The sequence below is a fragment of the Rhinopithecus bieti genome, unplaced genomic scaffold (assembly GCF_001698545.2).
Source record: "Rhinopithecus bieti isolate Rb0 unplaced genomic scaffold, ASM169854v2 scaffold_23236, whole genome shotgun sequence".
Taxonomy (NCBI): Eukaryota; Metazoa; Chordata; class Mammalia; order Primates; family Cercopithecidae; genus Rhinopithecus; species Rhinopithecus bieti.
The window spans coordinates 998,631-1,012,783 of record NW_016811820.1 but is presented as its reverse complement, the minus strand read 5'-3'; the positions used below and the strand labels follow the sequence as shown (position 1 = coordinate 1,012,783).

Here is a 14,153-nt window from a genome sequence, read left to right as displayed (position 1 = left end):
TTTATTTTTTTCTGTTTTCTATTCTTCATTTTAAAATTTTATTCTAATTCTTATTATTTTCTTCTTTCTGCTTGCTATGGGTTTAGTATACTCTTTTCCTGTCCAGTGTCTTAAGTTGAAAATTTAAATTATTGACTTGAGATCTTTCTTCTATTTTAATATAGTCATTTATAGCTATAAATTTTCCTCTAGTTAAGCAGTGCTTTGGCTTCATCCAATAAATGCTGATACTTGTGTTTTCATTTTCATTCATCTCAAAGTATTCTCTAATTTCCCTTGTGATTTCTTCTTTGACCCATTGATTATTTAGGAGAGTGCTGCTTAATTTCCATGTTATTTGTTAATTTCCCAAATTTATTTCTGTTATTAATTTCTAATTCAATTGTAATTAGAGAAGACACCTTGTACAATTTCAATCCTCTTAAATTTATTGAAGCTTGATTTATGGTATAGCATAAGGTTTATCCTCAAGAATGTTCCATGTGCACTTGAGAAAAATGTGTAATCTGCTGTTGTTGGCTGAGTATTGTTTATCTGTCTGCCAGGTCTGGTTTATTTACAGTGTCATTCAAATCTTCTATTTCCTTGTTGATCTTCTGCTTAGTTCTCTCCATTACTGAAAATGAAAATATTGATGTCTTTAAATATCATTGTTGCATTCTCTGTCTTTCTCTTCAATTCTGTCATTTTTTTTTTCTTTTGTTTTTTTGCTTGATATATTTTGGGGCTTTGTTGTTAAATGCATATGTGTTTATAATATTTATATCTTCCTAATGGATTGACCATTTTTTAATTACAAAATGTCCCTTTTATCTCTAGTAACATTTGTAAAAAGTCTATATTGTCTAATATTAGAAATCTACTCCAGCTTTTTTATGGTTGCTATTTGCGTGATCTACATTTTCCCATTCTTTTGCTTTCAAACTATGTGTATCTTTGGATTTAAATTATTTCACCTGTAAGGAACATATAGTTGAATCTTGTTTGTTTACCCAGTCTAACAATAGCTGACTTTAGTTTGGATTGGTTAATTAAGTCATGTTTAATGTTATTGTTTTTTTGGAGACAGGGTCTCATTCTGTCACCCAGGATGGAATTCACTGGTGCAATCATGGCTCACTGCTGCCTCGTCTTCCCAGGCTCAAGCAATTCTCCCATGTCAGCCTCCCAAGTATCTAGGACTACAGGGTATGTGCCATCATATCCGGCTAATTTTTTAATTTTAGTTTTGAAAAGACAGGGTTTTGCCATGTTGCCCAGGCTGGTGTCAAACTCCTGGGCTCAAGTGATCCTCCCATCTCAGCCTCCAAAAGTGCTGAGATTATAGGCATAGGCCACCACACCCAGCCTAATGTTATTATTGGCATAGTTGGGCTTATGCCTGCCACTATAGTTTTTGCTTGCTGTATGTCTCAGATTTCTTTTTTGTTCTTCTGTTCCTTCTTTACTGCTTTTATTTGCATTACGTGAGTATTTTCGGTGTAACATGTAATTCCCTCAGTAATTTTTTAAATAATTTTTAAAATTATTTTCTTAGTGGTTGCTCTAGGTCTAATAGTATACATGTTAAATTATCAGAACCAAATTCAGATGTATACTAACAATGTTATTGATATACAGAAATGTTACTCCTCTGTAACTCTATTCTCTCTTCTCTTTTTATTGTTGTTTTATGTACATGATGCATTGCTATCGTTATTGCTTTATGTAGTGTTATTTCTTCTAATGATGTGGAGAGAAGGAGCAAAACCATGTACAACCACGTGCAGCATAACATTTCAATGATGGACTACATATACGAAGGTGGATTCATAAGGTTATCAGAAAAATTCTTATCACCTGGTGACATGGTAGCCATTGGAATATCATAGGACAGTGCATTACTCATGTATTTGTTGGCAATGCTGGTATAAACAAACCTACTGCACTGCCAGTCATATAAAAGTCTAGGACATCCCCTTTTGTACAATACATGATACTTGATATTGATAATAAACATCTGTATTCCTGGTTTAGGTATTTACTATTCTATACTTTTAATGATTATTTTAGAGTATTTATTTAATATTTCTACTTATTGAAAAGTATTTACTGTTATATAATATGCCATGTTGCAGTAGCCCCAGCCTCATACATCTCCTGTTTATCGTGTCTCTTGATTGCATCGTTTTCTCTTGTGCATAATTTAATCTTATGTTGTTTTGTTCATAATGGCCCCAAGTATACAAAATCCACTGCTAATGTTGCCAGTAAGAAGCCACATCAAGTGATTGACCTGGAAATTAAAAGTGATTAAAGACTACAAAGGTGGAAAATCAGTAATGATGATTGCTTGCCAGTCAGCCAAGTCCCATTCCACCATAGCTACCGTCTTGAAGAACAAGAACAAAATGATGGAAGCTGTTAAAGGATTTGCTTCATTAAAGGCAATAAGACTCTTAATAAGGATCTCTAAAAGACATGGAGCAACTTCTAACAACTTGAACTGAAGACCAGACACAAGTGTGTTCCTCTCAGCATCATGACAATCACAGCCGAAGCAAGAAGTTTGTGATGTTGAAAGAAAAGGCTGGACTTGACTATCATGGTGAATTTACTGCTCACTCTGAGTGGTTTAAATGGTTCATTTTAAAAGAATCATTATCCATTACATAATGTGAAAATGAGTGGCGAGTCTGAGAGTGCTGATATGAAGGCAGCTGAAGAATTTTTAGAAACTGTAGATAAGCTGATTGTGGAGGAAAATTACTTGCAAAGCAAATCTTCAATATGGATAAAACCTTTCTGTTCTGGAAATAGATGCCTGAAAGGACTTTCGTCCATAAGGAGGCCAAGTCAATGCAAGGTTTCAAGGCTTTTTAGGACAAGATAATAGTCTTGTTGGGGGCAATGTTGCAGGCTACAAATGGAAACATTTTGTAATCTGATACAGTAAGGCCCCCAAGCATATTGACATTCAAGCATTTCAGTAAGCACACACTGCCTGTCTACTACAGGAGCAATAAGAAGTTATGGATGACCCAGTGAAATGGATGGTTTGGAGGATAATATACCTTTCAAGATTTTGCTTGTTGTTGATAATGCTCTTGCATATTCTCCTTTTACTGGTGATCTTCATCCCAATATCAAAGGAGTATTTCCCCTTCCAAATACCATCTATTTCACCCAACCAATGGATCAAACAATTATACCAACATTTAAGACCTATTACCTGAGGAGGACTTTTGCTGAGGCTATTGCTGCAAATGATAAAGACACTGAGGAGATACCGACACATTTCTGGAAAGCTTACAACATTTATGACTGCATCAAGAATCTGCTCTTGGGGTGATGTCACCAAGGAGTGTTTTAATGTCACTTAGAAGAAGGCACTCAAGAGCTTTGTCCATGACTTCAAAGGATTTGCCAAGGATGAGGAGGTTGCAATAATACAAGGCTGTGGTTGCCTTGAGTTGGCAAACAACTCTGTGGATGAGGATGGCATTGAGGAGCTCCTAGGGCTGGTTCCTGAGGAATTGACTAAGGAGGAGTTGTTGGAACTGGAATAGAAACATGTAGACAAAGAAGAGGCAAGAGAAAAGGAAACAAAAAGAAAAAAAAAGAAGAAGAAAACAAGAAAATTCACAGTGAAGGGTTTAGCAGAAGCTTTTGAAGACCTTAACAAGCTTCTTAAAAAGTTTGAGAACATGGATGCCAACGTTGAAAGGTTTCCATTAATACAGAGGAATGTTCATGGTGCATTATCTGCCAACAAGTAAATCGATAATGAAAAAAAAGAAACCAAGCCAACCACATTGGACATATTTCTGGAAAGAGTGACACCTTCTCAAGAAGAGCCTCAGACCGGTCCTTCAGGGGGAATTCCAGACGAAGGCACTGTTATCCTAGGAGATGACAGTTCCACGTTTGTTATTGCCCCAAAATCATTCCAGTGGGACAAGATTTCAAGTTGCAAGACAGTGATACTGATGATTTTATGCTTTGTAGTCCTAGGTTAGTATGTGTGTTTGTGTCATTTTAAAGAAAAGTATGTAAACATTTAAAATAATTTTAAAATAAAATAGAAAAAAGATTACAGAATAAGAAGGTAGAGAAAGAAAATATTTTGTACAGCTATACAAACATGTTTGTGTTTTAAGACAAGTGTTATTACAAGAGTCAAAAAGTTAGAAAAAAATCTATAAAATTTATAAAGTAAAAAAGTCACAGGAAGCTAAGGTTAATTTATTGTTGAAGAAAACAGTTTTTACAAATTTTGGGTAGCCTATGATGTGTGCAGTGATAGTAAAGTCTAAAGTAGTGGGCAGTAATGTCGTAGTCCTTCACATTTGCGTAGCGTTCATTCACTCACTCAGCCCAGAGTAACTTCTAGTCCTACAAGCTCCATTTATGGTGAGTTCTCTATATGGCTGTACAACATTTTATCTTTTATACTATATTTTTACTGTATCTTTTCCAGGCATGGCTATGTTTAGATGCACAAATGCATATCATTGTGTTACAATTGTCTACAGTATTCAGTACAGGAATATGCTGTACAGGTTTGTAGTGTAGGAGCAATAAGCTATACTATCTAGTCTAAGTATGTAGTAGGCTGTACAATCTAGGTTTGTGTAAGTGCATCCTATCGTGTTCACACAATGATGGAACCATCTAACAAGGCATTTCTCAGAACACATCCCCATTGTTTAGTGCTGCATGACTATGTATTTTTGTATAGTTGGTTACTTTAACCTACATATTTATATTTTTGGTTCATTTCCTTTGCTCCTATAGATTTGAGTTACCATCTAGTGTTATTTTCTTACTTGAATATTGCTTTGCTCTTATCCGACCAAACTAAGCTTCATAAGAGAAGGAGAAATAAAATCCAGGTTGGAGTGCAGTGGCATGATCATAACTTACTGCAGCCTCCCACTCCTGGGCTCAAACCATCCTCCTGCCTCGGCCTCCCAAAAGCCCTGGGATTACAGCCATGCATCACTGTACCTGGTCCGAATATTGTATTTTAATTAAACATTTCTTTTACCCAAGATGCATTTGGGTTAGCTTTGAAAGCAGTGTTCCACCAAATGGAAAAACCTTCTTTGAATTTTGTCTCTTCTTCTAATTCATTGTGTGTCTGGGCACTAGTTGCTTTCTTAGTAACGTGGGCATAATATTTCCCCCTTCCTGCCCTAAAAGGGTTCTAGGTGCTTCAAATGAGATCATAAATATACTTTTAAAATATTTTAAAAGATCATGCAAGGTATTATTGTTGCTATTATTAATTAGTGATATGGTTTGGCTGTGTCCCTGCCTAATTCTCATCTTGAATTGTAGCTCCCATAAAACCCTATCTGTTGGGTGGGAGGGACCCAGTGGGAGGTAATTATCATGGGGGTAGATTTTCCTGTGCTGTTCTCATGATAGTGAATCAGTCTCGCGAGATCTGATGGTTTTATAAAGGGCCATTCCCCTGTACAACCTCTCTTACCTGCTGCCATGTAAGACTTGCCTTTGCTCCTTCTTCACCTTCTGCCATGATTGTGAGGCCTCCCCAGCCATGTAGAACTGTGAGTTCATTAAATCTCTTTTTCTTTATAAATTACCCAGTCTTGGGTATTTCTTCATAGCAATATGAAAACAAACTCTAATACAATTAGGAAGGATTGCTTTTGGGTATAAATGTAAACCAACAGATTTTGGAGAAAATCTCTTTCAGGGAAGATCACGACTTCATCCACATTTTGAACCCATGCCCATGCTTATTCAGGTCACAACAAGCTGTTCATCCAGGTAGTAGAGTTTTCTGCAGCTGAAATTTATCTTGTGTAAGAAGAGGTGGAAGAAACACATGTCTTAAAGTTAGTAATTTGAGACCAGATCCTTATCCTACTAGTTATTTGCTTCATCTCTGAGCATCTTAGTATCACCTTCAGCTAAATGGGCATCTTCTTTCACGGTGTCATGGGAGGGGTTAAGTGAGCAAGTGCTTAACATGGTCCTGAAACACAGTCCCTGCTTAGTGTTAGTCACAGCTCTCCTCTTGAGCACTTACCATGGTCCTTCCTGTAGCTCTTCCTCATGAGATGATGCCTTCATTTCATTTTCAGGTTCTCCATGGTTCCTGGCATTTTGTAAATAAGAAGTGTTTAGTAAAAACATCCAGGCCGGACACGGTGGCTCACACCTGTAATCCCAGCACTGTGGGAGGCAGAGGTGGGTGGATCACCTGAGGTCAGGAGTTTGAGACCAGCCTGGCCAATATGGCAAAACCCCGTCTCTACTAAAACACACACACATACACACACACACACACACACACACACACACACACACACACACAGAGATTAGCCAGGCATGGTGGTGAGCATCTGTAATCCCAGCTACTTGGGAGGCTGAGGCAGGAGAATCGCTTGAACCCAGGAGGTGGAGGCTGCAGTGAGCCGAGATCGTGCCTTTGCACTCCAGCCGGGGCAACAAGAGCGAAACTGTCTCAAAACAAACAAATAACAAACCATCCAATCTGCAAGATGGTTTGAACCTGATGGCACTTTTCTGACATCTGCCTGTGTTTGCCAGATGAAGCAACAGAGCACAGGGCTCTAACGAGGTGGCATCCTGGAATGGTAACTAGGGCAGAGGAAAAGTAGGTAGAATGAAGAGTCAAATGGGGCCCCATCTGCAAGGGAGTCCCTTGATCATTGGAGATGGCCTAGACATATTGGGCACTTGGAAGTAAGTTAGGGGTGAACAGGAAAATAATGGGACCCTAAGGAAGCAAGATAAAGCTACAGAGACTCATCTCCTTTCCTTTTGTTTTTGTTTTTTTTTGTTTGTTTGTTTGTTTTTTGTTTTTTGTTTTTTTTTTTGAGACGGAGTCTTGCTCAATCACCCAGGCTGGAGAGCAGTGGCGCGATCTCGGCTCACTGCAAGCTCCACCTCCCAGGTTCACGCCATTCTCCTGCCTCAGCCTCCCGAGTAGCTGGGATTGCAGGTGCCCACCACCACTCCCGGCTAATTTTTTTTTGTATTTTTAGTAGAGACAGGGTTTCACCATGTTAGCCAGGATGGTCTCTATCTCCTGACCTCGTGATCCACCCGCCTCGGCCTCCCAAAGTGCTGGGATTATAGGCATGAGCCACCGTGCCTGGCCTATTTCCTTTTTTTATTGAAAAACTGAGTTTTCTGATTGTCCCAGAACTAAAAGTGAGCAGAGATCTGCACTGATGCTGCCCCATCCTCTATGCCATCAGACTGATGTTCTGCTATTTTCTTCTGCGGAAGTCATACCTTTAAAAAAATTATCTCCTAAATACAGTACATTAAAGTAATGTATTAAGTAATTTATTTTCTCATTTTATTCATCTTAGGCATATCCAGCTGCCAAGGAGACCTTCTGGTCTTCACAAGATAAAAAGTAAATGACTTTCTCTGAAAATGCTTCCGTTCTTTTCTTCCTTCCTACAGAACCTACTCTCTCTCTCTTCTTTTTGAGCTTGTCTCTTACTAATTGATTCCATCAGGCGTTAGTTACAAATACACCGTGCAAGTGACAAGACATTCAACTCTGCTCTACCCTAGTTGGCTGCCACTGGTTGTCTTCTGCGTCTACCGTGTCTTCAGTCGGCTTTATTCCTGCACCCAGGAGGCTTGTGCGGTTTGCATTGGCCGGGGACGGCTTGCTGCTGGTTTCTCAATGAAGATGGCGTGTTCTACATGAATTAAATAATTATTGACATTGTCGTTGAAACGGCGATGTTACGTTGTGCCTCTGAGAAGAAGAATAGAGTGTATAGATCCGGAGAAGAGCAGTTTGTCTCCTTTTACATACATCTTTATGTTGGAAGACAGATCTTCCATCAACACAAGTTGCAATTTAACCTGCAGCTCTTCAAATGAAGCTTTGCAAAGCCCTGAGGCCTTCTGAATAAAAATGAGGCTGGAATTGCTTTGTTTCCCTTAGATAGTGTTTGTCCACTAAGAAGAAGAAACAAATCGTTTCCAGAAAATGCTTCTGTTTGGTCATTGATTTCACTAGCCTCTGTCAAGCAGAGACAAAAATTTGTATAAGCAGCCTCACTGCTCTCTCATTCGTCTCTGAGTTATTTATGACCAAGGTGTGGAGAACAGTGCATGGTGGGGCCTAGAATTAAGATTACTTACGATCCTGAGACGAGTTCTAGTCTCTAGTGCCTTTTTGTATGGCTTTCATCACCATGTAATTCTTATGATTGATAGTAATACTAGCAATAGATGTTACAGAGGGATTAAATAATTCACTGAAGTTCACATGGTTAAGAAAAGGAAGAACTGAAAGTCCAGCAAAGATCTACCTAATTTCAAAGTCCATATTCTTTTATTATACTCTATTTTTTTTATTGTTGTTTTTGAGACAAAGTCTCGCTCTGTTACCCAGGCTGGAATGTGGTGGTACGATCTTGGCTCACTGCAACCTCCACCTTCCAGGTTCAAGCGACTCTCCTGCCTTAGCCTGCTGACTAGCTGAGATTACAGGCACCTGCCACCATGCCCAGGTAATTTTCATATTATTGGTAGAGATGGGGTCTCACCATGTTGGCCAGGCTGGTCTTGAACTCCTGGCCTCAAGTGATCCTCCCGCCTCAGCCTCCTAAAGTGCTGGGATTACAAACGTGAGACACTGTGCCTAGCCCCAGTTTCTGTAACTTTTATTATGGTTGTTGAAGGGCCTAGAGCCCCCTACCCTTAAATCCTCATACACTTAGCTGGGACAGTAGTGTTCAGAGCTGTGGCTGGCAGTTCCATCTCCAAGGAGCTCCTTGGGTCTTCAGTGGCACCTGGGACACACTGTTCAGGGTCCTGCTGAGAATGGACTCTGACAGTGAAATGGGAAAAGTTCCCTTCTAGCCTCACAGGATGTGTGACGGGGAAATGGCTTGCTTCTTTGGAGCTCTGCAGCTCAAACCCCTAGGGGAGCATGCAGAGGGGCAGGTCGTGGGGAGTATGGGCTTCAACCCCATGGCAGTGTCTAGGGTTGAGTGTTTACAGCTCCTGAAGCCCCAGTGGGTATGTATTACAGTGTGTTCTTTTAGCTTAGCCATCCACAGGTGGCTTGGCTTATCAGCTCAATTAGTCCCTCTGTCTTATTGCAACAACAGTGGGTTTCTGTATCCCAGGGTTCTTGCCCTAGTGTACCAGAAAAATCGGATCACAGATGGGCTTGAAGAATGAATGCAAGGTTTTATTGAATGGTGGAAGTAGCTCTTAGCATATGGATGGGGAGCTAGAAAGGGGATGGAGTGGGAAAGTGGTCTTTCCCTGGAGTCAGGTTGCCCAGCAGCTGGGCTCTCTTCTGACTGCCGTTGGCTGAACTTCCCTCAGCATCCACGTGGTTCCACTGTTGATGGTCTGTTGGCATCTGTGTGTTCTTCTACTGGTGTGTTCCTCTCCATGTCCAGCTGCTTGTGTGTGTACATGCTAGGAACTCAAGGGACATTTTTTGTTTTTGTTTTTTGAGACAGAGTTTCACTCTGTTGTCCAGGCTGGAGTGCAGTGGTATGATCTTAGATCACTGCAACCTCCACCTCCTGGGTTCAAGTGATTCTCCTGCCTCAGCCTCCTGAGTAGCTGGGATTGCAGGCTCATGCCACCACACCCAGCTGATTTTTGTATTTTTAGTAGAGACGGGGTTTCACCATGTTGGCCAGCCTGTTCTCAAACTCCTGACTTCAGGCGATCCACCCGCTCAGCCTCCCAAAGTGCTGGGATTGCAGGTGTAAGCCACCATGCCTGACCCTGGTCTGATATTTGTCATTATAGTTTTGCCTTTTCTAGCCTTTTATAGAAATTGAATCATACAGTGTATGATAATTTCCATTTTGACTTTGTCTCATTTAGCATGTTTATGACATAAATTTCTATTATTGTGTGGATCCATTTTTTTCTTTTTTATTGCTCAGTACTGCTACATTATATTCATTATATTAAAATAAAATAATTTATCTATTGACATGTCAATGGACATTTAGGTTGTTTCAAATATCTGGCTATCATCAATAAAGCTGCTATGAACATTTGTAACAAGTTTTTGTGTGAACATGCATTTTTATTTATTTAGGTCTTTAATTTCCCAGTGGGATTACTTGGTCACGGCAAGTTGGGTTTTTTTGTTTTTTTTTTTGAGATGGAGTCTCACTTCGTCGCCCAGGCACTGTCACCATTGCAGTGGCGCCATTGCCGTGGCGCAATCTCAGCTCACTGCACCTCCGCCTCCCGGGTTCAAGCAATTCTCCTGCCTCAGCCTCCTGAGTAGCTGGGATTACAGGTGCCTGCCACTACACTCGGCTAATTTTTGTGTTTTTATTAGAGACAGGGTTTCACTTTGTTGGCCAGGCTGGTCTCCAACTCCTGACCTCAAGTGATCTGCCTGTCTCGGCCTCCCAAACTGTTGGGATCACAGGTGTGAGACACTGCGCCTGGCCGGTCATGGCAACTTTATGTTTAACTTTACAAGAAACTGCTTCACTGTTTTTCAAAGTGGCTGTAGCACTTCACATTCTCAATAGGAATGTATGATTGATTGTTCCAGTTGCTCCACATTCTCACCAACATTTAGTGTAGTCAGTATTTTCAGTCTTAGCCCTTCCAGGAGATGTGTGTGGAATAGAAGTGTGTAGCAGGATATCATATTAGTTTTAATTTGTATTTCCCTCATGAGTGATGATGGGTGACATTTTTTCATGGGCTTCTTAATCATTCATATGTCCTCTTTTGTGAAGTGTTTGCTCAAATCATTTGAATACATTTGAATATTTTTTCTTGGGTTTTATTATCTTGTAAAAGTTATTTTACTATTTTGAATACAAGTTCTTTGTCAGATGTGTGTGTGTGTGTGTTTATATAAATAAAATAATTATTTCCTATTTATATTCTTATATGTAAAAATAGACATGTATTATTTTTATATATATATACACACACACACACACATATATTTTTTCCCAGAGTGAGGCTTGCCTTTTTGTGTTTTTACGTGTGTCTTTTAAAGAACAGTAGTTTTCATTTCTAATGATATCTCTTTAATCAACTTTCTCATGCTTTTTCACTAACCCTGTGCCATAAAGATGTTCTTCTATGTTTGTCTCCTAGAAATTATATAGTTTTACATTTAATGTTGAGGTCTATGACCCAAATTTAATTCATGTATTTATGTGATGTTTGGTAGTTATTGATGTTCATCTTTTCCACACTGATACTCAAGTTTTTTCAGCAACATTTGTTGAAAAGGCTATTCGCTATTGAATTATCTTTTTGACAAATTATCTTTGTCAAAAATCAATTGACCATATATGTCTAGTTTATTTCTTAACTCTAATTTGTTCCATTAATCTTGATGTCAACCTTTTGCTAGTTCTAGTGTCGTGATTACAGTAAATTTTTAAGTATTAAAATCAGAAAATGCAAGTCAAATTCTTTTTGTTACTCTAAGCCCTTTGACTTTCCATATACATTTTAGAATCAGCTTGTAAATTTCTTCAAAAGATTTCACTGTTATTTTGATCAGAGAATTTTGAATTTACAGACTAATTTGGGAAGAATTTCCACACTAATATTTAAATTAACACATTAACATCCATGTATTTCTCCATTTATTTAGGTAATTACCTCCATTTCTTTTCTTTTCTTTTGAGATGGAGTCTCACTGTGTCTCCCAGGCTGGAGTGCAGTGGCGCGATCTCGGCTCACTGCAAGCTCCACCTCCCAGGTTCATGCCATTCTCCTGCCTCAGCCTCCTGAGTAGCTGGGACTACAGGTGCCCACCGACCACGCCCGGCTAACTTTTTGTGTTTTTAGTAGAGATGGGGTTTCACCATGTTAGCCAGGATGACCTCCATTTCTTTAGGTGATTTAGGTATTTAATTTTCCTCAGCAATATTTTTTAAAGTTTTCAGTGTAAAACTCTTCTACATTTTCTATTAAATTTATTCGTAGCTAATTTACTTATTTTTTAGTTCTAATTATAAATTGATTTCAATTTCACTTTCTAATTGTTCATTAATAGTTTATAGAAACACAATTAATTTTTTTATATTGAATTTTTATCCTAGGACCGTTATAAATTCACTTATTAGTTCTAGTGACTTTTAAAAAATTGCTTAGGATTCTATAAGTCATATCATTATGAATACAAATATATTTTTTCTTTCTAAACTGAATATTAAAGTTTTTTCTTAACTGTGACACTGATTAACACCTCTAGTACAATATTGAATGAAAATGATGAGGCCAAGTACAGTGGCTCATGCCTGTAGGCCCAGTACTTTAGGAGACCAAGGCAGGAAGATTGTTTGATGCCAAGAGTTCAAGGCCAGCCAGAGCAACATAGCAAGACCCTGTCCCTACAAAAACTAAAAATAATTTAAAAAAAATTAATTGATGATAACAATATACATCTTTACCTTGCTCTTGCTTTTAGGCCAGAAATATCCAGTAATTAATCACTGACTATGATGCTAGCTAGGAGTTTGTTGTAAATGCTCTATATCAGGTTGAGGAAATTTCCTTCTATTTCTAGTTTTCTTTTTTTTTTTAATTTTTGTAAATTATTTCATTTCCTCCATGATGATTTAGAGGGACTGTCTTCAAACCAGTACAACTATTTCATAAATAACATCTGGCCGTTTTCTAAGCAATTGAGTAATTTGTTGCACAATGAGCTCCCTCACATCTTTCAATAAGAAATACATTACATCTGGGTAGTACAGACATTACATAATGAATTAGGACACGATTAAAATTTGGTTTAAATTTTCTTTGGGGAGAGGACAATGAATTTCATACTAATTCTTCTATTACAATGTAATTGTAAATCAATCACTAGAATAAAATTCAAGAAGTAAAGCTAAAAGACAATAGAAACATTTTACAGCCCCGAAGTCTTTTTTTTTTTTTTTTTTTTTTTTTTTCACTGAATATGCCATGAATTCATAGGGAATAGGTTCCAGCAGTTCAGGCTTCTTCCCATGGTTCACACAAAGTGTGCTTCTCTGGGTGGAGCAGAGTGGTGCTTCAGTTGAACCCAGGTACGTTTCTCTTTGGCTTCTTTCTTTTTTCTTTTTGAGACGGAATCTCGCTCTGTAGCCCAGGCTGGAGTGCAATGGCACCATCTCAGTTCACCGCAACCTCCGCCTCCTGGGTTCAAGTGATTCTCCTGCCTCAGCCTCCCGAGTAACTGGGATTACAGGCACACACCACCATGCACGGCTAATTTTTTTGTATTTTTAGTAGGAACCGGCTTTCTCCATGTTGGTCAGGCTGATCTTGAACTCCCAACCTGAAGTGATCCGCCTGCCTCGGCCTCCCAAAGTGCTGGGATTACAGGTGTGAGCAACCGAGCTCGGCTGGCTTTTTTCTTTTTACTGATCGTTTTCCTTCACGCCTTTCAGGAAGCTATCTTGGCTCTTAGAGTGCTCAAGATGCTCAACACACACATTAATTCTCTTAGCAAAAATCTTGCCCTTAACTTGTTTGTTCACAACAACGCCAGCAGCGCGCTGGGGAACACTGTAGACTTTTCCAGTTTCGCCATGATAACACTTGTGGGGCTTCCTTTTTGAACAGTACCCATTCCCTCGACGTCCACAATATCACCTTTCTTACAGATTCGCATATACATGGCCAAAGGAACGACTCCACGTTTTCTAAAAAGCCTAGAGAACTTATATCGGGTGCTTCTCCACTTTCCCTTTGCTTTCGTCATTTTGGTGAATTACTGGAAGATAGTGGTTCTGGCCAAAAGGCTATTTCTAGTTTTCTGGGAGTTTTTATGTTTTCAAATGCTTTCTCTGCATCAATTAAAATGTCCTCTTTTTTTCTGTCTTTATTCTATTGATTCTGTGGATTGCATTGATTCATTTTTGGATGTTACACCAACCTTCATTCCTGGTAGACACACTTCTTGGTCAACATTTATTATCCTTTTATATATTGCTGAACTACATTTGCTAAAATGTGGTAAGGAGGAGGTTAGTATCTCTATTATGACAGAAGAATGTAGATATACTGTCTTAATCCTTTTGGGCTGCTGTAACAAAATACCCTAAACTGGGTAGCTGACAAACAAAATACATATGTATAAATATATTTTGTAAAAGCTATATATATTTATTACGAATATATTTATTTAAAAA

The 14,153-nt window shown here is 38.8% G+C and overlaps 1 pseudogene; it reads right to left on the bottom strand.

The window, feature by feature from the left end:
- Positions 1-13,723, bottom strand: part of LOC108544181 (60S ribosomal protein L21 pseudogene) — a 67,386-nt pseudogene extending 53,663 nt beyond the window's left edge.
- Positions 13,724-14,153: the final 430 nt, after the last annotated feature.